The sequence below is a fragment of the Anser cygnoides genome, chromosome 1 (genome assembly GCF_040182565.1).
Source record: "Anser cygnoides isolate HZ-2024a breed goose chromosome 1, Taihu_goose_T2T_genome, whole genome shotgun sequence".
Classification (NCBI taxonomy): domain Eukaryota; kingdom Metazoa; phylum Chordata; class Aves; order Anseriformes; family Anatidae; genus Anser; species Anser cygnoides.
In genome coordinates, this window is record NC_089873.1 from 29,091,463 (window position 1) to 29,117,370 (window position 25,908).

A 25,908-nucleotide genomic window follows, 5' to 3' on the forward strand; every position below is an offset into this window, starting at 1 on the left:
CCCACTGCTGAAATGAAAAGTGCAAATTTGAGAATCAGTCTGGTTTTTTTTTTTTTTTTTTTCCTTGTAACATGCCACTTTCACTATGTCAGTGGCTTCTTGAAAGATTTAACCAATGTTACTATCAAGTGTGGCCACCCACTTCTTTGCTCCGCTCCAAGGAAAATGTTTGCTTTTCACTATGCATTTATGGTGCATCATTATTATTTCTCTATTCTTTTTAATTTTGGACTTATGGTAATAAAGATGACTGTTCAAATTTCTGAGTACTTAGCCGGGATTTTATGCAGATACAGCCATCTTGAAAATGATAGGCTCCCTGGGCTTCTGTCCAGTCAGATGCTACAAACAACCCAAACTGACACGTAAGCTGTGCAGGCTGAGCTCCCACAGGGACAAAAGCCTTGACTTAATATTTCAGTATAGGTATAACCAGAATCTGAGGTGCTTTGCAGTCAAGGCCTGAAAAAAACCTTTTCTGCAAATACCGTATTTGTCATTGCAAGGGACTTGTAAGATTTGAGGAAGGCTCCTTTTGCCCTTTTGTCCTGCATACACATGCAAAAGATAGGGACAGACACATTCAGTTTGCAAAGCATCCGGACTGCAAGGCATTGTGTAAGAATAATACATCTGATTACTTGTCTAGTGTATGTGCAAACAAAGACTTGCGCAAGTGAGCGGGCACAGTTCAGTATTTTGATAACAGAGATAGCAAAAGGTTTGGAGATTTTCCATGCTATTGAAAGCATTTTTTTTTTTACACTGATTTAAAAAGATAGTTCTGAAATGAAATTTGGAATCTTCGCTACTTCCTGACTTAGTGCTCCTTCCTCCTAACAAAGGAAGGGCAAGCCAAGGTGCAGTATGACATCGGATCAGGCATCAATCCTATACAGAGCTATTTCTTTGAGGATAAAGTTATATAAAGACAAACTGTACAAATTATACCATACTATATAGTTTATTATAACTAGTACTTAAATGGACTCACAAAAATACTGAAATCTTTTAGCAGGAATGAACAAAAAGATTTTTGAAAAATCCTACCAGCACCATTGTCTAGACAAGACTTAGCTCTTTTGAGCTAAGTCCACATTTGACATATCACTATAAATTAGGGTGAAATCCCCTGAAATCAGGAGAAAGATCCTTAAAATCTTCTGTAAAAGATAGGAAAATCCTATTTAGGAGTAGAGCCATGAGAGAATGTAGTAATAGCCATTTTGCCGTACCTATTAAATGTTCCAATCAGGCTAACATTTATTGGTGTAACATCTTCCTAAGTTCCCACAAATCTTCACAGGGTTGTTTGAAAGTTCTTAATTTTGCTATGCAGTCTATGATAGAAAAAAAATGCTTAGGCACTGTGTATTAGAGTCTGTGTAATGATAGATCTCACTGTGGAGTGTGATGCATGAGAAGCACATGGCTTTATGCCAGATTTATGTTCTCTTGAAATTGGGGTTGACCTGAGCTTCAAGTCAAAATAACTTATCCTTTATGTAAGTCGCATTTGGTATAGCTGTGAGTAAAAATGAGACTGAGAACTGCATTGCTTTCTGAAGAAAATAGTTTAGACTCTTATCTACCTACTCAGTAAATATATATATATATTTATATTGTGTAAACTAAGTTGCAAATATGCAGGAATTTCAAATCACTGCATGCTCTTCTAAAGAAGATAAACCCAGGGCAGTCACTGTCTCACGATTAGAATAAATAATTACCTGAAAGCACAGTGTAAGGTCCATAGAAATCAACAGGAATCTATTGACTTTGTGGAATTTTAGACCAGACTCTTGAAGAAGTTGGGTAAATCACTCCTCCTGCACATCACTTCATTCATCTGCTCGGTGACTACAACATGCCTACACACTCTGTGACAAGTGAGAGTCTATTAAGTGACTCCCACAGCATTTTCTGCTTTCATCTGGGAAACTCCTTTATTAGTGATAAGCCTCTACACCCTGGCATACATGTACCAGTCGAGGGGAGGAACATGTTTGTAAACCAGATGCTTTGACGTAGCTGGAACTTAGAAGGGAGGCAGAAGTACTTGGCAAACAAACTTGTAATAAGTGCACTTTGCTCGAAATGTTTATAATTTGTTCTTGAAAAATATGCTGAGAAGATGGGCACTAGACAGTGCTTGACTTTGAAGTTCAAGTTTGAAGGTGGGGATCCTAAATACCTCCCAAGGAACATTTGAAAAAAAACAGCCTGGTGCTCCATAAAGTAAAGAATTTTCTTGAGGAGAGGGGATAGGGAGACTTAACAAGTCCTACCGTCCTTTCATCTGCAAAGAAATTATCAAGATCTGGAGAAAGACAGCTTCATTGTAAGCAGCAGTAAGTTCATGTGAAATCTTAATCTGCTGGTAGATTTTTGAAGAAAAGCACAGAGGTTTACCAAATACCTCCTCCAAACTGTGTTGATACTCTCAGTTTAGCAGCATATTAAAAAAAAAAAAAAAAAAAAAGTCGAATACCTAAGTACAAAAAGGGGTCTTACTGACTACTTGATATTTTCTTAAAATAACTCATAAAGGAATTACTTTGCTCAGTTAGGATGTGTGTGATGCCTACTAATGATCCACAAAATGCTACTCCCAAGAAATCAACAGACACTAGAGTTCCTTGTGGAGACAGTCGGATCAGAGAGTTAAAAAAACAAGACCTCAGGTGCTCAGAATATGAGGACTAACCTAACAGTTTCCTCCCTGTGACATTCGATTGCATGACAGAGGAGAAATGAATGTAGAATTGTTGAACAGGAATGGAGGGTAAACAGAATGATTTTCAGAAATGAAGCTCAGCAATTTATTGACATTTAGAATTTCACTGAATAAAAAGGGAGAAGTTTTATGGTTTACATTTTTACAATCAAATAAATTCATCTCTGTTTTGATCTCAAGCTGGGAGGGATGCCACAACGTGAAGGGGAGCTGAGGGCGATTTCTTATCCTGTCTTCCCCATTTCTTTTCCCTCTCTGTGTCCCTTTTCTGCCTTGCTCTCCTCTCATATTAGACGAAATTTCTTTACTGTAAGACTGCCACAGTTGGTGGGGATCACTGAGGACAAGGAGGTAAGTAGTGTTTGCATGGAACTTGCATCTAGGCAGGAGCTACCTGCTTGGCAGGGAATTAAGTTTTTTGTAAAAGCTCTGGGCTGGGAATGGATCTTTATAGAATAGTTCAGGTGGAAGGGACCTTCAAAGATCATCTGGTACAACTGCCTGACCACTTCAGGGCTAACCAAAAGTTAAAGTTTATTATTGAGGGTGTTATCCAAATTCCTCTTGAACGCTGATAAGAATGGGGCATCAACCACCTTTCTAGGAAGCCTGTTCCAGTGTTTGACTGCCCTCACAGTAAAGAAAATTTTCCAAATAACCAGTCTGAACCTCCCCTGGCACAGCTTTGTACAGTTCCTGTGCATCCTGTCATCCATTACCAGGGAGCAGAGACCAGCACCTCCCTCTCCACTTGTCTTCCTCAGGACATTGCAGAGAGCAATGGGTTCACCTCTGAGCCTTCTTATCTCCAGACTAGACAACCCAAGTGTCCTCAGCCTCTCCTCACAGGACATGCCCTACATCCCTTTTACCGGCTTTGTGCTGGGGGAAGAACAGTCTTTGGGGGATGCTGTGAAGATTTGGTGGCCAGTGGAAGTCAGGAACCTGCCAGGAGCAAGGTGGTCTGGCTAAAGCTTGCTTGGTGAGCAAAGCAGTAAAGGAGTCCAGGGGGCTTCTGCTGGAAGGTTGGTGGCAGGATCTGGGGGAACTCAGGGACTGGGGCAGGTTACCTGTATCTTGGAATGGAGTTTTGGTGAGGAGAAATAAGCAGTACAGACACTTGTACTTGGGATGGTTGACATGGCTGGAGGTTGGGGACCTCAAATCCCACAGAAAAGATAGAAGGCAGAACTTAAATAGCTTGGAACTGCTGCCTGAGAGACTATGTCAAAAGGCAGGTAAAATGGGAAGAGCTAAGTAAAATAATACCCAGGGATTAAGTGTTGCATAAAAAGCAGTCATAATCTTACCAAATTTTGTCTGTGTTTAATTAAGCATGTGAATAGTTTCATTGATACCTAGAGGGAATACACATGAGTAAAGATAAACACACAAGATAGAAACCTGAAATACGAAATGGTGCATAAAACCAGGAATAATTAATACAGACTGGCAAGTGTTGAGAAAAAAAAGAAAAAAAAAGAGTGGAGAGGGGTAAATATTTTTTTTGAAAAGAAAGCAGAAGAGAACTATTTGATACTTTATTAATTATTTTCTGTTGATGGTTTAGATGTATGAAAACACATTGAATATTGATATTGCTCTTAAAAGCTCAACGTAGAATATATTAAAGAAAGTATATTCAGCTTTCTCGGATTAGTAAGCAGGCAAGATTTGCATTTAAAATAAGAGTCCAGATCGTGAACCCTCTCAGACAGGGTTAAACCAGACCAGAAAAAATTGCAGGGTCAGGGCCAAGGCAGCTGCCTGCATGCCTGTTATGTCTGCCATTGTTTGTTTTGTCTTTTTGGACTTGTAAGCTCTTCAGGCTAGGAGCACTCACCATGGGGCCCGACCAACCACCACTGGCTTCAGTGGGCACTGGGTAAGGCTTTGTCCAGCATTTAGTGCAGAGGTGTCAGGGCCCGACTGGGACTTAGTTATATACGTAATACAAAGCAACCATCTCTCAAGATCTACGTGGGCACTGCACTTAGATAGGGCAGTTCTTGAATATTTTTTTCTTATATTGGGACTGTGCAGACACGAAGTTGTGCCCAGATAGACCCAGTCGGAGGTTTCAGGTCTTAGAAATTGTTATGATCAGTGAAGGCAGTGTAAAAATAATAATAATAATAACTAAAAAAAAAAAAAAAAGAAAGAAAGATGGAAAGGCAGCTTAAAAGCATTTCTTAAAAGCATCTATGTCTATTTTCATAGCAGTTGTGGCACAAATGGAGCAGCGCTCAAGAGACAGAGGGTTCCGGTGACTTTTCGGTGGACGCAGAAGACTTGCCGTCGTATTTCCACGTTCCGGGAACAACAACTATTACCGGGGCAGGCAAGAGCCGACCAGGTGCGAGCCGCGCCCTGGCAGCGCGCAGCGGGGCGCGCAGCGGGGCGCGCAGCGGGAGAAGAGCGGCGCTTTGGTGCCACCGCGTGGCTCACGGAGGAGCAGGGCGGAGGGGGGGTCGCCCCCCCCCGCCCCCCCCGCCCCCCCCGGCCCGTTCCCGGTGTTTAATTACTCCTCGCTGTATTAAGGCAGCGGAGCGAGGCCGTGTTGTTTCCAGGATGAGGCTGTGCGAGACGCACGGGGAGAGTTTCCAGGATTCAATAGCACTTAACAAGAAGATTCTTTGTTTTTCGTGTAGAATTACATAAACCTTTGAAGAGCTGGGCTTGATAATGCCAGAGGAGGAGATGCGCTGGCTGCCGGTAATTGGATTTCAGCTTTACTTCAGCTGTAGCTGAAGTGCAGATTGGGTCATTGTGCAGCCCGCAGATAACGTGCCCCTCTCTATTCGCACGCAGATGAGCCACTGCCAGCAGTCACAGTTTCGAGTGGAGTTTGGGGTGGTTCACGATCCCTGGAACGCAGCACGTTGAAGTCTTCTTCGTTTCCCTCCTCCTCTCTGTTCCCCTCCCACCCCTCCTATTCCAAAATCCATCCACTTCTTTTTTGCAGACCAGATATTCGCAGGGTGCACTTCCCAGAATCATTGGGTGCTGCATTTCTCATAACGCTTTCACAGACATAATAGGCATCTTACACAACCGGAGAACCCAGAACAAATTCAGGGTAAACTTTTTGACTTCTGGAATTGGAAGAGTCTTGAGGTTAATCAGGTGTGTGACACCTCATAAGTGCTTCATCTGGAAGCCTCGAGCCAAATTTGGAGAGCATGTTAAAAGTGGTGTATTTTGGACTCTTTCTCTCCATTCCAAGGAAATCTACAATTTCAATAAAAAATGTCCAAATGAAGTTCAATGGAGAAACTAGGAGCAAACAATGCTGGGGAAGGAAGAGTGACCACTGATTTTATGAAGTCTTTCTACAAATAGTAGCAAAAGCTTCTCATAGTGCAGTCATTTACCTATTTGGTCTAGATCTTTCCTGTCCTTCCTGGCAATTAATGTCAAGGAGCAGCACTAACCATCTCTTCATGGTTAGGGTTTGCAGAAAATCCTGTGGACAAATGGTTAAAGGGCTATGGGGGCCCTGAATACTCTTTCTTACAGAATTTATTCTTGGACCTTCAGAGCTGAAATATAACATCTGGGTTCCTGCAGCTGAAAAGATACTTCAAGTGTTGCTTAGTGTGTGCAAATATTTACAATGCTACCTGTGACTCCAGGCTGCCTTGCTGCCTTTCCTAGTGATTTATTAGACTCTTTTTGGCTCTTTTTTTTTTTTTGGGGGGGGGGGGGGGGGGGTAAGGGTGGGGGTGGGAGGGTGGGGAGCAGAATTCTTAAGGCTAAATCCAACAGTGCCTAGAAAAACTTGCAGTGAGTTCAGTGGCAAATTCCATTTGTGGCCAGGAAATTCCAATTGCATTGAACTCAATGGCAAAAGTTCTAGTGTTTTCAAGAGTGTTAGAGTTCCTCTCTATCCTTTGTTTATACAAAACTGCTCAGAGAGGGTGATAAATATTATAGCATTTCAAAGTTACTTCTGGAACTAAATTGACCAGAAATTCACAGGTGTTACATATGTTTAGTATGTTCCTCTGTATAATTTCAACATACAAATCACTTTTGAGATTAAAGAAAAGGCCTCTGCATCATCCTAAGGTTAAAATATACGGTAGTATAAAGATTATATCTTCTCAATCCATGTGTACATTTCTAGTTTATGAACAAAGCCACTTATATATATATATATCAATAGAAAAATGCATTAAAAGATTCGTATTGAAAACAAAATGCAAACACTGCAAGCCAAGCAAGAAAGACACTGATACCAAGTATTTCCTTCAAGTGAAAATTGAGGATCCATAGTATTTTGAAATTCAGTGATGACCCATCTTGTATATCAGTACATCTCCACAGTACTTAGAGTTGGCATTAGCTGAGTCACTTGCTACTTTCAGTTACAGCTCCCTCATAGAGAAGGTATATTAGAAAAATCAATAGAGAAATCAATACATTTTACCCAAGTTATCAGATGTGCCCCAGATGCTTAAGTTGTTAAATAGCATTTGATTCAAATAAAATATATCTCACACCCTTTGTACTGAAGTGAGAGTTGGCATATATTTCTCTTCCCTCCCCTCTCCATTCCCAGTTGAGTAGCATTTGCACTCTGGCACCAATTTATGTGGAATTTCAATGTGTGTTTGAAATAAAATTGATTAGCATTTTCTCTCCTGAAGAACTGTCTTAAGATCATCCCAAAATTTACAGGAAATTAGGTTGTATAAAAAAGCTTTTTAGTTTTATTTCCCAAATAAAGAAATAATGCAACATAATGAAAGGCTGTGCAAGAGAGAGCTCTAGGAGAACTTTAAAAAAGCAACAGTCAATGAAGTGGAAAAACGAGGGAACAAAGACTGGATTTCACAGTAAACTGTTTCCATTGGATTTCATCTCTAGATATTACATTGATATTTTATGTGCATACAAATTATATTCCAAGGGAACACTACAGGGTAAATTAACAGTGCATTGCACATAGATTAGACATGCAAATCACAAAAATGGGAGGTAAGTACGTAGAAAATGTATCCCTAAATCAGCATGTACTTAACTCATTGACAAACAGGAACACCAGGGAAGCATTTTAAGATGTACTACATTTTTCAGGAAGACACATCGCTTTTGGTAAAGATGTTGGTAGTACTCTTCTCAAATTCCCTCACAACAGCATTGTCTTTAACATGAGCATTATTTGCAAGCTAATTCTTAAAGTAATATGTGAAAAAAAAATCCAGAGGCTGCATGATTTCTTGGTGTTAGCAGAACCCATTGGTTCTTATCTGCAGGTTAGAATAACTCTTCAGTACCTATTTAGTGAACTTCCAGTGGGGTGGGAGGTTCAGCTGTTTCCAAAGCTTAACAACTACCAAAGAAACCTACTGCAAACTGCAATGTTGGTAGACTTTGTTGGCGGATTGTAGTGACTAAGATTTGAAGGAATGAGAACAATGACAAGATGCAAGTCTGGGGGAAAGAAGGTTATCCACATGTGTACTTTACCAGTGCAGTATAGATTGCATCTTTTTAAGCAGACTTGCATTCACCCAGTGTAATTGCAGTGTTGTAGCTGGCAGATAAGTCTGATATTTTTACTCCATTGGAGTAATCAGAAATTTCATCTTGAGTAAGTTAACTAGTACTGATGACTTTTGAGGTCATGTATTCGACGTAAACTACTAGCCTATCTTAACCAGTTTACCTGAATGATCTTCACTACTCCACCATCATGGTAGCTAGAAGATCTCATTAAGTGCTGGCTCATATCTGTGTATCACATCTGTATTTATGCTTCCAGTGAGAGCTCTTGGGGCATCTTGCAGCTCCTCACTTACTTTGTAAAAGTAAAGATAAAGATGTCATTCAGTTCAGAAGCCAAACATTTTGGAGGAAGAGTCTAAGAAAATATCAGTGCGTAGTCTTCACTGCAGTGTCATACAGCTCTATGATAGTATATAATTACTTTTTCAGCTGCATTGAAAAAAAGAGTGAAAAGATGTTCTGAGAGAAAGCTAAGGACTCGTCATGTCTGAGCAGTTAGACTGCTGTTGACACAGAATGGCAGCATCATCCAGTATGTTGTTTCAGACAGTCAATACACAAAAGGATTGTGTCCTCTGCTTCAGTCTTTTCTGTTGGTCTTGTATCACTTGCCTCCATCATGGACACCAGTATCAGGCACAATTTTGGATACCAGAATACTATTTATTCACCCAGACCCAACCAGGACCTCAAAAAGATTGACCTAGCATCCCCTTCCTTTAAAACTGTTGCCAACCAGCCTTCTGCCTCTGAAAATATCTCATTTTGAGATGAATGTAACTGCTGAGAGGTCTGAAGAGCATGATTGCACATGCTTTAATTAAAGGTCTTGAGTCTGACAGGCTGTGACGTTATCTAATATATAGCTTTTCTTTCAGAGCTGCAGATCACTGTTTTGTGAATTAGTACTTTTTCTGAGCACTGTCTCCAGTTTCCCAACTCACACCATTGACATGATGGACCCAAAGTAATGACAAAACTTCAGAGGAGCAATCAGTATCATTTGGTGTCATTTCAAGATTCTGTCCAGATCCGAAACATCTCCACGATGCTGGGACAACAAACAACTGTGAGCTGATCTTCACTGAACCAAGGCTAAAGCATTTTGAATCCTTTTATTCAAAGTAATTGTGTTGGCACTTTTAGGAAAATGGAGACGGGTTGTTTCAAGTGTCAGATCATATATTCTGCCAAAAAGTCAAGTATGTTGAATAAATCTCTTCCATACTGTTAAGAAAGTATACAGTTCTACACAGTGGGTACTTCAAACCCTTTATTTAGTCTGCTTCTCCTATGAGTCACAGAACATAAAAATTCATAAAAGAATATTTGAAATAAATGTCTTCACTCACATAGCCACCAAGGACCAGACTTCGTGTCATCACTGACATAAACCCTTCAGTAAAATCTTGGACACTGCTATTTTGCAAAGAATGAAGATTTGCATATGCACTTTGCTTGGAAGAGTCAATCCCTAATGTAAACACGTCTTAGGTATTTTTTAAGATACTATGGAGAAGTTTGCCATCCTGCAGTCAAATGGGTAATTTTGCTTTTCATAGTATCTGATGTAATAGCAGTTTTCAGGGAAAAATAATTTACTTTTAAAAAGCAATGTTCTTTTATTTTTTTTGGGATAGAATTAAAATCTTGTTTCTTCTTTCGGTATTTGTCCCCTGTAATCTACTATTTAAAGCACAGCATAAATTCACAGCAACATCCACTGGCCGTGCTAGGCAATATTTCTTCTTTGATCTTTCAAGTGAGAGGATTCTATTGAAGCACAGTTAGAAAAATTAACCTTTCCAGTTGCTTTTCACATGTATACATCAAACTGCCATTCTAGGGAACAATTCATTGGCCTGGCTTGTTGGATCTTGGAAACTTGTCTCTGCTTTTGTTTGCTAACAGATTACTTTGTTAATTCCAAAGCTTTAGCAAGCACCTTGTTTTTCCAACAGAATTTCATTCATCTGTTCTTGTTCTATATGAATAGATTTCTTCCAGTCACTGAGAGATAGGACTTTGCTTTCACATTCATACATTTTCCCCTGGCTAATTATTTGAAATGTTTGACACCCCAGATGTACAAACAGTCATTGGCCTCTGTGGAGTTTGTTGGGCTGCACATTGGCGATGGATTTAAAAAATGCACTTGGACACGTATTGAATCCATAAAAGAATGTATTGACACTGCATATAGTTGGGCCTGAACTCTACTGCCCTTCATAGTCATTCACATTGGCACAAAAATCTGAACTGACTTCCAAAAGTTAAAGATCAATCTGTTAAAGATCATGCTACAAAAGAAAAAAAATTAATTATAATTTGACAAATGGAATTCCAGTTTGTATTTTCAGACTTACCATGATTTTTTTTTTATTTTTTTATTTTTTTTTGGGGGGGGGAAAGGTGAGGAGTGGGGAGGGATGAAGGTTGTTGGTGGTGGGGTTTTAATTTTCTTTTGCTTAGATTTAGGTCCCTGGAAGATTAGAAGATTGTCTTCAAAGTGGTCTGTTTTGATGGCAGTCTGAAACAATCGAAGAGGGAAGAGAATCAGAAAATGGACAAGAATGAGTGAGCATCTGGCTTTGTGAGTACATTTGTGAAACTCCTCTGAGAGGCAGAGGAAGATCTCTTCTCCAGTCCCTGATCTACTCTGTGTTCAGAGTTAACAGTGAAGGACGTGCTGCAGCAGAGACTGCATTTCAAATTTCTGTCCATGCAGGAAGCTGCTCCTTGCCTCTGGACTGTAAGAACATACAATATCTGGTTGAGCTCTTTGTTGCATAGCTTGGCAATGGGAGAAGGAACAGCTTCAGAAGGGAGATCAGCATGCCTGAGGAATATCCCATTACCTGTTGGGTAGTGCATGTTACTCTAAACTGAGGTTCAAATCTTCTAGAAATAGGAGGAATGCAGTTAAAGGCTTTGAAATCAGTAGAACCCGAATTTTGACTTCACATTTAAATAAATATACACTAAAAATTACACTGTTTTCCCAGCTTTAAGATACATCAGGTTTACCTAAGTCTCTATGCTTCTTATGCAGAGTAGTCATCAAGCTGGCTGCTGAATTATTTCCTTATAAGATCATTTAACTTCAAAACTTCATACTATACAGGTCACATGTTCTGGTGATATTCAGAAGGGAATTGTCACTTTCAGACAACTAATATCAGTCATTCTGCTATCTATATTTGGATTGCAGGCTCAGGAAAGTGTGATGGCAGTTATTAACTGCTCTCAAGAAATCCACTTGCAAGATGGATTTATTTCTTGATTAATGATGGAGATATTCAAGTATTAATTCCAGTTTTTTATATCACAAACTTGATATCATCCTTGTTCTCTCCACCCTTAAAATTACTATGATTACTCTAATTGTTAGAAAGCTATTATTTGATTCAGATTTGCAAAGTAATTATCAGCTAGTAGCACATCTGCCATTTCTTACTAAATTTTGGTATGTATTGTTGTATCTCAATTAACAAAAGATCTACTAACTGAAGCACTGCTACATGAATTCTAGTAAGGCTTTCAAGCATGACATAAATTTTGTACTGATTGATTCTGACTTACTGTGTGCTGTTTAATTTGTTGCTTTGCATTTCAGAACTGTTCTGTGAACCCAGTGCTTGACGGTTTTTACAGTGATTTTCTAGTCTGCAGCAATCAGATGTACATGTAAAGGTTTTAACTGATGGAGCATCCTTTATGACATTGTTTTTACTCTTGCTTTGTGAGATGTATTCTCATTACCTTCTTTCTTTGATTGTGTCACAGGCTACAGGGATTAAATAGAATTATAGTTTTTAATCTCATCTTTGAGATGGTACTACTAACATAATGGGATAATTATCTCCACATGTCTAGCTTCTCTTTCATGAATATGAGGAACAGTGGAGGCAGCAAACATACCAGCTATTAATACTGTAGCATCATTGATTTGCTTTTTACTCCAACCATACTTATATAAAGTTATTCAACTTGTTGCAAAATTATAAACCACTTAACAATTACAAGATTTTGAGCATTTGTAAATATGGAAACATGCTTGTGTGCACACAAACATACATATATATCACAAATGTCTGTTAGTGTTTCTATATTAAACAATTTCAATAACTCACTACTACACTCTTTAAGAAGCCTCTTGTTCTGAAAAAAGTACAAGTATACTAACAGTATAGTATATAGTATACAAGTACACAAGTATACAAATACACAAGTATACAAGTATACTAATAGTTCGGTTGATGTGTCATGCTGTTTTCTTAACACTGTAAGCACTTCTGGGCTATGAAGTTCAGATTGTGTGTGTTTTTTTGTGAAAATACTTTCATGATCTTTTTTAGAAACTATTGTCAGACAAAACCGATTTCCAAACATCTGCAGGCTTTTCTCAAACTCCTTCTACAGTCTCCAGATTTAGAACAATCTCTGCTTACAATGGTTTCCTTTTGCGACTTCTTCTAATTTCAGTAATTTATCTTACTGGTGGTACAAATAACTATAGCCATGGAAATATTATTAGAAAGTTAGAAAGAAAATTAGTTTAATTTGGGGAACCATATCTAAGATGGGAAGACTGGAGTATATGCTGCTTGTTTGTATGTAATGGCTGCTTATTTAGATACTTTTACTGTACTTGGTATTTACATGTACCATTATACCAGGAATCCTAGCATTCTGTATTAGAATTACTAAATAATTCTAAAAGTCTTGAACAGACTGGATTGTGATCCACAGATTTGGTATTTTATGGAAAAGGAACTAAGAAGGATGATAAAATTTTCTCCCATAGTGGAACAGTATATACCAGCCTACAGAGTTATTATTTTATTTTAATTGATATATAGACTTTTTATAATTTTTTAAAGCATAATAGGGTATACTAGTTGTATATTTTGATTTTTAATATGCATGCTTAAAAAGACTGAACCATATTTTATTTTTAATAATTCTTGTCTGAGCACATGTAGTTAATTCTAATCTGTTTACACTACAAAAATGCATACATATCTGTCAACATCAACACTAGAAGACTAGAGTATTGCTCGGAGTAGAATGCTGTAGCACTAATTATTCCCTTTTAGGCTTGCTGTGGAATTGGCTTCTACAACAGCAAATTGTAAACTGCTTGAATTACATGTTAAATCACTTTATTTAGGGTGAAATTCAGTTCCTATTTCTATTTCTCATGTCCAAAATTCTGGTGTGTCAGTAGAGTAATTCTGTGAAAGAGGAACCATGCTTTCCTGCGCATAGAGACCTGGACTTCCCTAAGCCAGCGTGGGGAAAGCTCTTGGGCGTCAGGAGTCTTTAATTTCATAGTACTGCACAACATTCAAGATCTGCAGCTTCTGTTACAAGTTGGGTGGCCTTGGGGGTCCCTTCCTTCCTTCAAGCTGTAAAATCAAATATATACAAGCTGATCCCTAGGGATTTATTTCTTCATGTAATTGTGACTTTGTTAAGAGTTGTATCTTTACTAAAGCTTTCTCTTGCACACACTTGGACTGTGTGGAAGCACGAAAACACTTTCCCAGCAGGCAGATTAATGCCTTTTGTCTTACTAATGAAAATGGGGAAGCTGTTCTGTTGCCATTCACTGCCTAAAAGAGCAAATGTCTCCTTCTCTAAAATGAACCTAGTACTCTGTAAAAGAAGCTCATTCAACTGTCTGTTGATGGGCTTCCAGCCTCAGTCTGAAGCACAGTTACCAGGATATTTTTCACTATAACTTCAGACTTATTGGATGTTTTTTCCTGATGCTGAGGATGCCCCCATTCCCTTTCTATTCTTTCACTTACAGGGAGGCAGCCATTTTAAAAACAAAACAAAACAAAACAAAAAGCTGGCCAGGAACTTTGGCTTGTTCCTACCTGTTAAGATGGTCCTTCTCAGCTCCAGACATGCCAGACCTTAGAAGGACTAATACGTCACAAGTGTAGTATAAACCACGCACTGTCTTCAAAGAACCCAAGTAGGTAAGCTCTATGTGCTGAAAGCACAATATTAAATCAAATGTCAAAACTGCCTAAAATGCTGCTGAAACTGTTGAAAGCTCCAAGAGGTTTTTTGAAGAGCTGACAGCTCTATCTGAAGATAAGATTTAACAGAACTTCCCAGGAGCAAGTCCTTTAACTGAGGCTTTGTTTGCTGAGCTATCAGGTTGACTCACGTCTACTACATACTCTGCCGAGAAGTCTGTTAGGCACACAGGAAAACTGGTATGGTATGGTCTTACGACAGAAATAAAGTCTGCAAGCATTCCTCTGGAGCTTGGATGCACCTGGTCCAAGCAAGTCCATGTTGGCAAAAAGGTTCAAAGCTCGGTTTATGGTACAAAAATTATGCATTTTAAGCCATGTCCACATGACCCATTTGGCACAAACCCATACCTTAATAACATGGATGGAATTACATTTGTAAGCAATTATGACTGTTTGGCATATAATATATGGCATATAAAATAAAGGATGTTACAATTGTTGCATATTGGTAACATACCCAGGACAGATAACATAAACTCAGGAAGGTTCTAGTTAAAGTTACACTTCAGAGAAATTCAATGATTTAGGTACAGAAGAGCACATTTAAATGACACCAAGCTGGGAGGAAGTGTCGATCTGATGGAGGGTAGGAAGGCCCTGCAGAGGGGCCTGGACAGGATGGGTTGATTGGCAGACGACAATGGGATGAAGTTCAATATGGCTAAGTGCCAGGTCCTGCACTTTGGCCACAACAGCTCCATGCAGCGCTACAGGCTTGGGGGGGAGAGTGTCTTGAAAGCTGTGCAGAGGAAGAGGATCTGGGGGTGCTAACCAATGCTTGCTTGAACATGAGCTGACAGTGTACCCAGGTGGCCAAGAACGCCAATGGCATCCTGGTTTGTATCAGGAATAGTGTAGCCAGCAGGACCAGGGAGGAGATCGTCCCCCTGTACTCTGCACTGGTGAGGCCTCATCTAGAGTACTGTGTTCAGCTTTGGGCCCCTCACTACAAGAAGGACATCGAGACCCTGGAACGTGTCCAGAGAAGAGTTATGAAGCTGGTGAAGGGCCTGGAACACAAGTCCTGTGAGGACTGACTGAGGGCACTGGGGTTGTTTAGTCTGGAGAAGAGGAGGCTCAGGGGAGACCTTATTGCTCTCTCCAACAAGGAAGCTGTGGGGAGATGGGGATTGGCCTCTTCTCACAGGTAACTAGTGACAGGACTAGAGAGAATGGCCTCAAGTTGCTCCAGGGGAGATTCAGGTTGGAAATTAGGAGACATTTCTTCTTAGAAAGGGCAGTCAGGCATTGGAACAGGTTACCCAGGGAGGTGGTGGAGTCACCGTCCCTGGGGGTGTTTAAGGAAATGTTGGACATGTTGCTTAAGGACATGATTTAGTGGGTGACATTGGTAGTAGGGTGATGGTTGGACCAGATGATCTTGAAAGTCTTTTCCAACCTTAATGATTCTATGATTCTATGATTCTACAAATCAACCACAGCTGTGTCCTATAGTGTGATACCATCTAGTTAATTGTGGTTGGGGTTGGGGTATTCTCACAATTTGAGCTTACATTGACTCTCCAAGAGACTTTCAATATTTCCTTTTTTTTTTTTTTTCTTCTCATGGTGTCCCTGTAGGCCAAACCTGACATATATGGATATATATCATATATATATCATGGAAATGTATCCAAGTCCCACCAGGCTGGAAGAAGTGTTTGTGCTTTGCAACCTCCAAAGGGGAATTGTCTTCCATGAACTGTGTCAGGGAGTGCAAGAAATGGATAACTGCTGGGTGAGCATAAATTACTGTGCATAGGTGTGAGTGGCTATACAGTTTAGAGGCTTCTTTTTCTACAGAGCTTTTGTTTGTGCCTCTGGGCAGGTTATGGTTATTTTCCATATGAAAGAAGATAAGTCTAAGAGTCAGAAGTTGTGCTGCACAGCAAATGTATCAGAAATTAAACTGTATGCTAACTTTCCGGGCTTTATAGGCTTAGATATATCACTGAACTTTTAAAATAAATATTTGTATTAACTGGTGAAGATCAACTGCAAAATGAATGTTATTATTTGCCTTGATATGATTACCCATAAACTGTTGTTAATAAAACGTTCTTGTGCTCAGGCCTAGTTTTCTTACCACTCAGATACACCACTTAAGATACTTAAGATACACTTACCACTTAACATACAGTTTATTGAAAATGTTAGGAAATGTATGATTCAAACATACCTCCATTATGTAGAAGTCATTTTCTTTAGTGCAAAAAAAGAAGAGAGCAATTGCACTATTTATTTATGAGGGCGTATGTGACCTCTATTCCAGCTATTTATGTCGTATACTGGCATTTCATCTGTGTACTCTCAAAGTAGATCAGCTTTAAAAAGATGACCTCTGTCTTATTTATGGGCAGAACAGGGGTGACAATGGTCAAAATGCTGAGATTATGATTTCCTGACATTTTTATCAACCTCGGTAATGCATTTCAGCTGGAAAATGCTGAAGTTGACAATATGTAATTTTTGGATACTGTGTTAATATCATATTTTCTGTAATTCAGCATTTGTAACCGTTGTTTTCACTTCTAAGGGAGTCTTTTACACCACATGTACTGCCTCAGACATTCCTGCACAAGCATATAATTCATCCGTTTAATTTTCAAGAACATTTCTGTCTTCTCATTAAATGGTAATTTCCTGTATCAGAAATTTAATGTCCTCTCTAATTGTAGGGTGATCAAAATCAGAAAATTATGTATTTTTATATGCTAAGTGGATTTTGGGTTTTGGAATTCATGTAAAATATATAACTTGATTTGTTTCTCATTGCTTTTAAATTTTGAATTCAGGTTGTTTGCAAATTAGTAGTTTGACATTTTCATCACAAAATGACATACTAACCCTACCCCTTCAGCTGTGATGAAAAACATTATTAAGATCGCAATGTCAGGCTTTCACAGGCTAGGGAAAGAAATTGGCATCTTGTCTAAATTGTGCTTTCCTAACTTGGCCCTTACCTCAGTTGAAGGCATTACAATATGATCTTTAATTATATGAAAAGTCTATTTTTTTCTTGCCTTATTTAATATCCAAAGTAGATCTATTTTGTAGATGAATTAGAATTGCATAATGAAGAAATACTGGGTTTTGCTGAGGAATTTGGAAGGTATTTAGCAAGCTGGGTTAGGGATTCCAGGAAGAAAAATGATTTTCTATATTATAGCAGTCGAAGTTTACCTTGAAGAGACGAATTCCTCTCTTTCATCTGTTACAATATTTCTGGACAAGTTAAATCAAACTTTTCACAGATGGTCACTGTTTTCCTTGTTGCTTGAGTTCATTGCAAATGTTCTGAACACTCAGAGCTAAAAATCAGGGCACTGGGAGCTGGGCTTTGAGCACATAAAGTGCTATACAATGATTTCACAAATGTGATGTCCAAAGTGAGCATGTACATTTGACCTCAGTCTTTTTAAGCCTACGTTCCAAGACACTCCTCATCTCTCAGGATATTTAAAAGTAGATTGTGTTATGGCTTTGAAAGATAATAAAAAAATAGTCAATGGGTATTTTGTCCCTGGGTCAGTGTTTAAACTATGCACAGTATGTAAGCCACAGATACACATTAAATGATGAGGAGAAAAAAAATAGTTGTTCATTACATGAGTAGAATCCTCCTCCACTGGGGTGTGCAGGTGCTATACAAACAAGCAAAAGTTAAAACGTATTGGAAAAAAACATAAGAAAGTATACTGACAGCTAGATAATCAGACTGGAAATATCTAAGATGGGAGTTCCCAGGCTACGGTATGTGTACTACTAGTGGTACGAAAACTATTTCAAAGTGATTTTCAAATAAGATCTGAGCGTCTAGGCAGAAGAATGTCTCCTCCTGCACATAAATTCCTTGTATTACATTTCCACAGGAAACTGGGGCATAGATCTAGAAGCATGTGTATGGTTTAATGCATGCTTCAGTTCCACCACCATCACTAACGTGGTAAAATGCAGTTCTCTTTCCAAAGCAAAATAATAGTTATTCTAAGCTTAAAGGATGTCCTGTTAAGCAACAGGTCACATTAGCTCAAGCAAATTACTATTTTATATGCTCATTCCTCACCTCCAACTCTTGTTTAGCATGGAAAATGAAGTTAAATGGCATTGTGTCCTTCTAGGAATATCCTCAGGTGCACTTCACAAGCTTTTGCCAAGTGAGTTAATGGAGCAAGTGAGGACAGGAGTAGCTTGTTGTCTTGTGTAATTTTAAAGTCATTTTCTGACAGCTTAAGAATTGAGTATTACGTTCCATCCCAGGCATCCTAACATATGAACTAGTAGGCAGAGACTTTTCACCTGCTACTCCTTAAACCTGCCCCGACTTTTCTTATCCCTGGCTTTCATTTTCATCTGATTAAAATTGCCTGGTATTCACAGTTTGTATTCCTCAAACTTCTCAGAGGTCCTGCCTCCCTGCACAGTGAGTCTAGGCTCAATGTCTCAACACTAGTTATCTCCTTCCTTTCCTCAGTCCAGTCTCGCTAGCTGGACATCCCTGAACTCCACCTTCCCCCATCATTTTCCACGTCTCAAGTTTTGTACACATGTTAGGGCTCTTTATGACTTCCTCACAGCAGAGTTTTTAGAGCTTTACTACTCAATTTCACATTTTCAGTGAAAAAATATTTCAAAGCAAGATTTTCTGAAAGTTTATAACTTAGAAAAAGCTGGATATTTTCACTGGAATGATTGCTACACTTTTCTGATTAAAAAGTTCTTCATTAGCAATTTTTGTGTGCTGCTCCTATAATACATGCCCATGAGTATGCTCATTTCCACTCTCATTGCCCATGTGGTTCTCAAAGAGTTGAAACATTTCAGATGAAATTAAGAAAAGAAAATAAAGAAGAAAGGAAACAGAAATAAAATCAGCAGAAGGCAAATATTTTAAAGTACAGCCATATGTCAAGCAACTGAAAATAAAATAACCATCCATAAAACCAGAAGCACCTTTAATCAAAGTGAACTCCCATATAATATAGGATAAGTCCTTTCAACATGCATCTCAAGCAGCCTTAAGTATAAAACTACTTTCTGTGCTTTAAAATGTCCATTTTATTATAATTTTCCTGTTACAATGAGGTTGCTGGGTAGATATATACATTAAACGAATATATATTTGAGTGAGTACTTTATATCATCATATACTCTACAACTATGTAAGCACCCATGTCAATATATATGACTATGTAAACTAAAAGCATAGATATAAGCTTGAGCAATTTCGCGTAGCTGACATTATCTGAAGAGTGAAAATTTCTTAAATGGATTGTACCCAACTAATGGGCAAAGTAGTAATTAGTCATGCTGTCATTAACTATTCATTTAAGCAGGTTAATTGACATGTGGCCATGCATTTGAGAACCAGACTTGAACTTAAATACATATTTAAAATAATATTGCAATACTATTTCATTTGAAATATTTATTGATCTGAACATTTATTCAAACAGCAGCAAGTATACATTTAATTGATAAAAATACATAAATGTACAATGATTCTTGGATCAATACAATATGTTGGAAATAATAGTGCCAAGTGAGTCCCAACCAATGTATAAAATTAAAAGATTAGAAGAATAACTCACTTAGTATTTCCAACAGTGTGATAGGTGACAGGTAGCATTTCCAAGACATTCACAACTGACAAAGGAAAAATGTATTAATGCTTCCTATTCGATATGAATGTAATGTATGGGTGTGTATGTTTGAGTATATTGTTATACATATGCATGCATGCAATCTAATTTGAAACTAATAGAGCTGCAGTATACAACAATATGATTAATACAGGACAATTTAAAAATAATTTTATTGGGCAATTAGTGCTAATGGATTTACTCACACTTCATAATCCATGTGCTGTCATTGACTAGTAGAATTATTAAAACTAGTATTAATTGTTATCATTTCAAAGCTAATACTCTTAGGTAGCAATCATTGGTAATCACTGGCTTACATGACTAAGTAAGCTCATTTGCTGTCTTTAAACATATACGAACATTCAAAACTGTGCAATATGTATTAATATATTGTATATTGACAGGGTCCCAAACAGAGCTGCCCATGAAGTTACTGCACTTCAAGTACTTTCTAGTACTTACAGATGTGTCTGAATGCTTAACTTCACTGCAGCTTCTAAGAAGAGAAGAAAAGAGAATTAGGCAATGCCTGTTGGAAATTTAAGAAAATATTCTGCTGCATTGCTGAAGTAGCAGGAGATACATAAAACCAGTCCACAGAAATGCTCTGTAGTTTATTAGGCTGTAGTGGAGGTAAAAACTTCCCCATGATTAAATCACTGTTTGCATTCCATTTTTGGTATTCAGGCATAAATTGCAGTCTGTCAGCATACAATATTTTCCACAGAGGATCCAGAAAACAATGTGTATGGTAAAACAAACTTGGTGCTGGGTAGGAGGGATAGTGTCCCCATGGCATGAAATTATTCACAGTAAGGCAATGCTCTAGCTCCTTTTGACGTCCTCGCTTTCGTGACCGTCGATGTTGCCTGAAGTCCCCATGAACAAAGTCATCTAAGTTTGATGGGTGGATACTCCAGTAGTTCCCCTTGCCATCCTCACATCTCCCCACTTTGACGAAACAATCATTTAGTGAAAGGTTGTGCCTTACACTGTTTCTCCAGCCTCGACTTTTGTTCCTGTAGAAAGGAAAGTTATCTTCAATATATTTGTAGATAGCAGCTAAATTCAATTTATTTGTAGGGGAAGAAAGAATTGCCTTTGCAATCAAGGCTATGTAAGATAGGGGTGGTTTTTCCAGAAATCTTCCTTCATCCACATGCACAGAAAGACCATTTTTGGTGCATATATGAGAGCTGGAAATTCGTGGTGGAATCCTCTGAAACACTTTTCTTTCTTCTCCTCCTACAGTATGGATGGATGGACTTCCTTCATTGTTTTGAGAAAGGTCTTCAGTCATTATAGCAGCATGAAGTATAGCATTTATTTTATTTCAAATGTTCTGATAATTTACTGCAAGTAGTCAGTTGAATATTGGTCTGCTGAATATGAGCAGCAGGAGAAAAGGAAGCAGGACTTTAAATATGCTGCTCTCACGTACCCAGATTCCTATTTTATACTTTGTTAAGTCAACATTCTTAACAATGAAAACAGAACTGCCAATGTTTACAAAAGTCAAGGTACGAGTCCTAGCTGAATGAAAAAAATAGAAAATAATTATACTATGTTAAGTATGAAGATAAACAGACCATGACGTTAGCCTTTTACTTCAGTATAATCTGAGAAAACACCCTTCAGTGTTCTCCATTGAAACGTAATGATTAATGAAAAAATGGTTGTGGCTAGATAGCGTTGTGAAAGGATTAGACCCTCCACTGATATGCAGAACAAATTGAAATCAGCATGTTGGTTCCTGTGTTGTACACCTAGTCAAGCATGTTGTATTTAGTACAATAAACATTTGCTTTACGCCCTAAGAGAAAGTACCGCGTGACACTTGCTATCAAATTTGGTAGCTGCAGGTTACCTATTCTTGGTGAAATTGAATTAAATACACACACACACACAAAACCAAATTACTCCCCATTTATTTTCTTAACTCTCTGGTCCCAATTGTGCAACTAGTTTTCAAGCTGAGTATGCATGTGACTGGTCCTACTGACCCAAGAAACCACTTGAGGGAGCAAGTACCACTCAGAGCAAGTGAGTACTGTGCACTGGGACTCCCAACGCTTGAACTATTACTTGAACTTTGACATAGCCCTCAGAGTCCTGAGCTCTGACACTATCAAGGACAAGATAATCATGTCATGTGATTAGTCAAGGAAATTAATTAAACATGTTTAAATATGTTCTGAAGCAAAACAAAACAAAATGGTAGAACCTTTGAAAGAAAAATGTGCTCCTCAAGGGAATTTTTCTCTCTGGTATTGTATTCTTTTGGGTCACTTTTGATGTACAAGATATGTATTCCCAAACGAGATCAGAGTTTCAAGGCATCAACAGCAGCCATGAAGATTCAATCTTATGAAGATGAAGTTGATGTTATTCAGAATCACAGAATCACAGAATTGTAGGGGTTGGAAGGGACCTCAAGAGATCATCCGGTCCAACCCCCTTAGAGCAGGCTGCCCAGGTAGGCTCCCAGATGGGCCTTGAATATCTCCAGAGAAGGAGACTCCAAAAGCTCCCTGGGCAGCCTGTTCCAGTGCTCCGTCACCCTCACCGTGAAGTTCTTTCTCATGTTGGTGTGGAACTTCCTGTGCTCCATCTTGGGGCCATTACCCCTTGTCCTGTCCCCACAAACCACTGAAAAGAGGTTGGCCAAATCCCTCTGTCTCCCACACCTCAGCTATTTATACACATTGATAAGATCCTCTCTCAGTCTTCTTTTCTCCAGGCTGAACAGACCCAGGTCTCTCAGCCTTTCCTCATAGGGAAGATGCTCCAGGCCCCGTATCAACTTTGTGGCCCTCCGCTGGACTCTTTCCAGGAGATCCCTGTCTTTTTTGTACCGGGGAGCCCAGAACTGGACACAGTACTCCAGGTGAGGCCTGACCGGGGTAGAGTAGAGGGGGAGGATCACCTCCCTTGACCTGCTGGCCACGCTCCTTTTAATGCACGCCAGGATCCCATTGGCCCTCTTGGCCACAAGGGCACACTGCTGGCTCATGGTCAACGTGTCATCCACCAGGACCCCCAGGTCCTTCTCCTCAGAGATCCTCTCCAGCAGGTCGTCCCCCGTCTTGTACTGATACGTGCGGTTGTTCCTTCCCAGGTGCAGGACTCTACACTTGCTCTTATTAAACCTCGTTTGGTTTCTTACTGCCCATCTCTCCAGCCTGTCCAGGTCTCGCTGAATGGCAGCACAGCCTTTTGGCATGTCAGCCACTTCTCCCAGCTTTGTGTCGTCGGCGTACTTGCTGAGGGCAGACACTATTCCCCTGTCAAGGTCTTCGATGAAGATGTTGAACAGGACTGGACCCAGCACCGACCCCTGGGGAACATCCATCAGAGTCTGAAGGAAGCAACACTTGGTTGCTTCCTTAAAGTGCTTATTCTGGCAAAAAGGAGACAGTGAGGGATTAGACCACACATTAAACCAATCCTATTCCCTTAGACCTCAGCGTTTACACTTTAGTTGACTATCTTGATTGTACATTTGCAAGCTTTTTCTGAGGTTCTCAAATCCACCAGCCTATGATACAGTTGGTAGCCATAATTGTTTTAGATCAGGAAACAAGACTCAAAATGTAATGCTATTGTTCATACTGGTCTCAGTAATGCCTTCTTCTGAAGGCATTCATTTGCCTCGTTCTATCCCTGCTAGAAATTTTCTGCCTGGCACATCCCTAAGATGCCAACATCTTTCCATCATACTGGTGGCTTTTCATAACCTTCTTGTATGTTTTTTATCCATTTTATTCTCCTCCTCTCTTATTTGCAGCTGAACAGTTGCCAGGTCATGGCAGAAGCTGTTGAGGCTAATTAGCTCCAGAGCGTGTGACCTGGCACTTTTGGCTGTTTGATCACCCCATTTCTGTTGCTGCAACTGTAATCAGATTAGGCCCGAAGGGGTTCCTACAATAATAACATCAAATGTTTGATTTCATTCAATTCAAAATACTGGATTTCCTATAGATTATTTTGTGATTTCTGCTGAGATATGGGTCTTTATGGAACAGTTGCAGGCTGAAGAACAAATGCCTCACTGTGACAAGGACTACATATTGCTTCCCCTACATTTCTAACAAAGAAGCACAAAATCAAACACATGTTCTGCTAATTTAGTACCCACTTTGTAAATGGAGAGAATTTTAGAGAAGGATTAGACATGGAGACCAGACATTGAGGGCCTACAAATACTCTAATTACATCAAGAATAAGCAAAACTATCTTATTAAGGTTTTCAGATCTAAAGACAAGCTTTCAGAAACTGAGGAAACTGAGGTTATTAAAGGGAGCCAGACTGAAGTGTTCAGGAATTCAAGTGCAGTAAAGACTCAAAAATCAAAAGCACAGAAGTTGAACTCAATCCTAAGCAAGAAGAAAAAATATGTAGGAAAGGGCTCCGTACACGAACAGATGAACAGTCCTTTAAGTAGATAATGTAAGGAAAGAACAATTCTATAGGGAATGAAAGATAAAAAGGTGAACAAAAGAGAGACATTTTGAGGGGCTGAAAGCCCTGATCTCCAATGTAAAAATTTTATTTTATTTTTTCGTATATGCCTGCAAAGAAAATATTCATCCCATACTTCTGGGCATATTGTTTGTTTCTCCTTTCTCCATGTTATTTCTGGAATTATTTTTGTTTTCCTCTGAGTTCTCCCTTTAAAAGTGAAAGGGTGAAAATCTCTCTCTTTCCCAAAATCAAGGTTTCTTACACAAAATGTAAGGCAAATTCCCTGTTTTATCCTTATCCTTTGTGGGAGTCTTGTCACTGCCTGAAATGTCTGCAAAGCTTTGACATTAGGGTGAGAACTACCCTCACTTGCTCAATATCCAGTTTTATCTGAAAAGAAGAATCAAAGACAGAGAAAACATACTGTCTACTCTTCCTATACAGACTTTCTCCAACCTGGGGAAGCAGATTCTTCTTCAAATATTGACACATACCTTATTAAAGCACCATTTTTGTTACTGCATTCTTTACAATGTTAATAAAACATTGCATTCTTAGAAATCTGAGATTTCCTGAAAAACAATATAAAAATATCAAATTGCTTTATCAAATTGCTTTTCATTATGATTTGTCATAAATTAAACGTTCTTGAAAAGATGAACCTGGAAACCAGTGTATCTGGAAATTCTGTTACAGTAATATAATCTGTTCTGAATTTTCACTGTGCAAAGTTTGTCTTGATTGTCTTTTCCTCTGTCGGTGTTTTGTTCTGTGTCATCAGTCTAGGTTAACAAGAGTTTTGTCAGGGATTTAGCTGTAATTGTATGAATGGAGGCTATCCCCTTAAAATAGTACTAATATTCTTCATAAATATATATATATATTTATATTCTTAAAAAGACTGCAATTTTTCCACTTGACACTGTGAAAATATCACAAATTTTTAAGAGTGAGCTGGTTTCTTCTCTGGGCCACAAATTAATAAAGTTGATACCAGCTGCAGTCAGTTCAAAGTCATAGGACAAAGTTTTGTAAAAATATTCTGACAGTCCATACAATCCATAGCAAAGATCAGAAAACAATTGAGGGCAGCATTTGTCCTCACGCAGCCTTTATTACTGATATTTAGCTTCAATTGTGGAATTTAGACAGAATACCTTTCTTAAATGAGATGTTCTTTCTTCCTTAGTTCTACATACTTTGAGAATGAATTGCTGTTTCAAAATGCCTCTCACAATATGCCAGCAATGTTTTTTTGTTGTCCTTTTTTTTTTTTTTTTTTTTAACCTAAAGGATATAACCTTTTAAATCTTTCTTTTCTTCTTCTACCTCTTCTACCTCTTGTTCAGCACTTTTGACCATTCAACAGTCAGCTGGAATAGTGTTCTCTGCAAGGAGAAAATGTTTTTATGTCTCAACCTAATAGATTTATTTAATAGAAGAGAAGTAAGAACATCTCATACTCTCAGCTGAAGAAGCGCAGTTTCC

The 25,908-nt window shown here is 38.8% G+C and overlaps 1 long non-coding RNA gene across 1 annotated transcript in view; it reads left to right on the top strand.

Annotated features, from left to right (window-relative positions):
- Positions 1 to 12,500, top strand: part of LOC106042057 (uncharacterized) — a 30,477-nt gene extending 17,977 nt beyond the window's left edge. The window contains exons 2-3 of the long non-coding RNA XR_010829093.1: positions 4,961 to 5,093; positions 10,724 to 12,500. This is a non-coding gene — a long non-coding RNA (uncharacterized lncRNA). The remainder of the gene's footprint in view (positions 1 to 4,960; positions 5,094 to 10,723) is intronic.
- Positions 12,501 to 25,908: the final 13,408 nt, after the last annotated feature.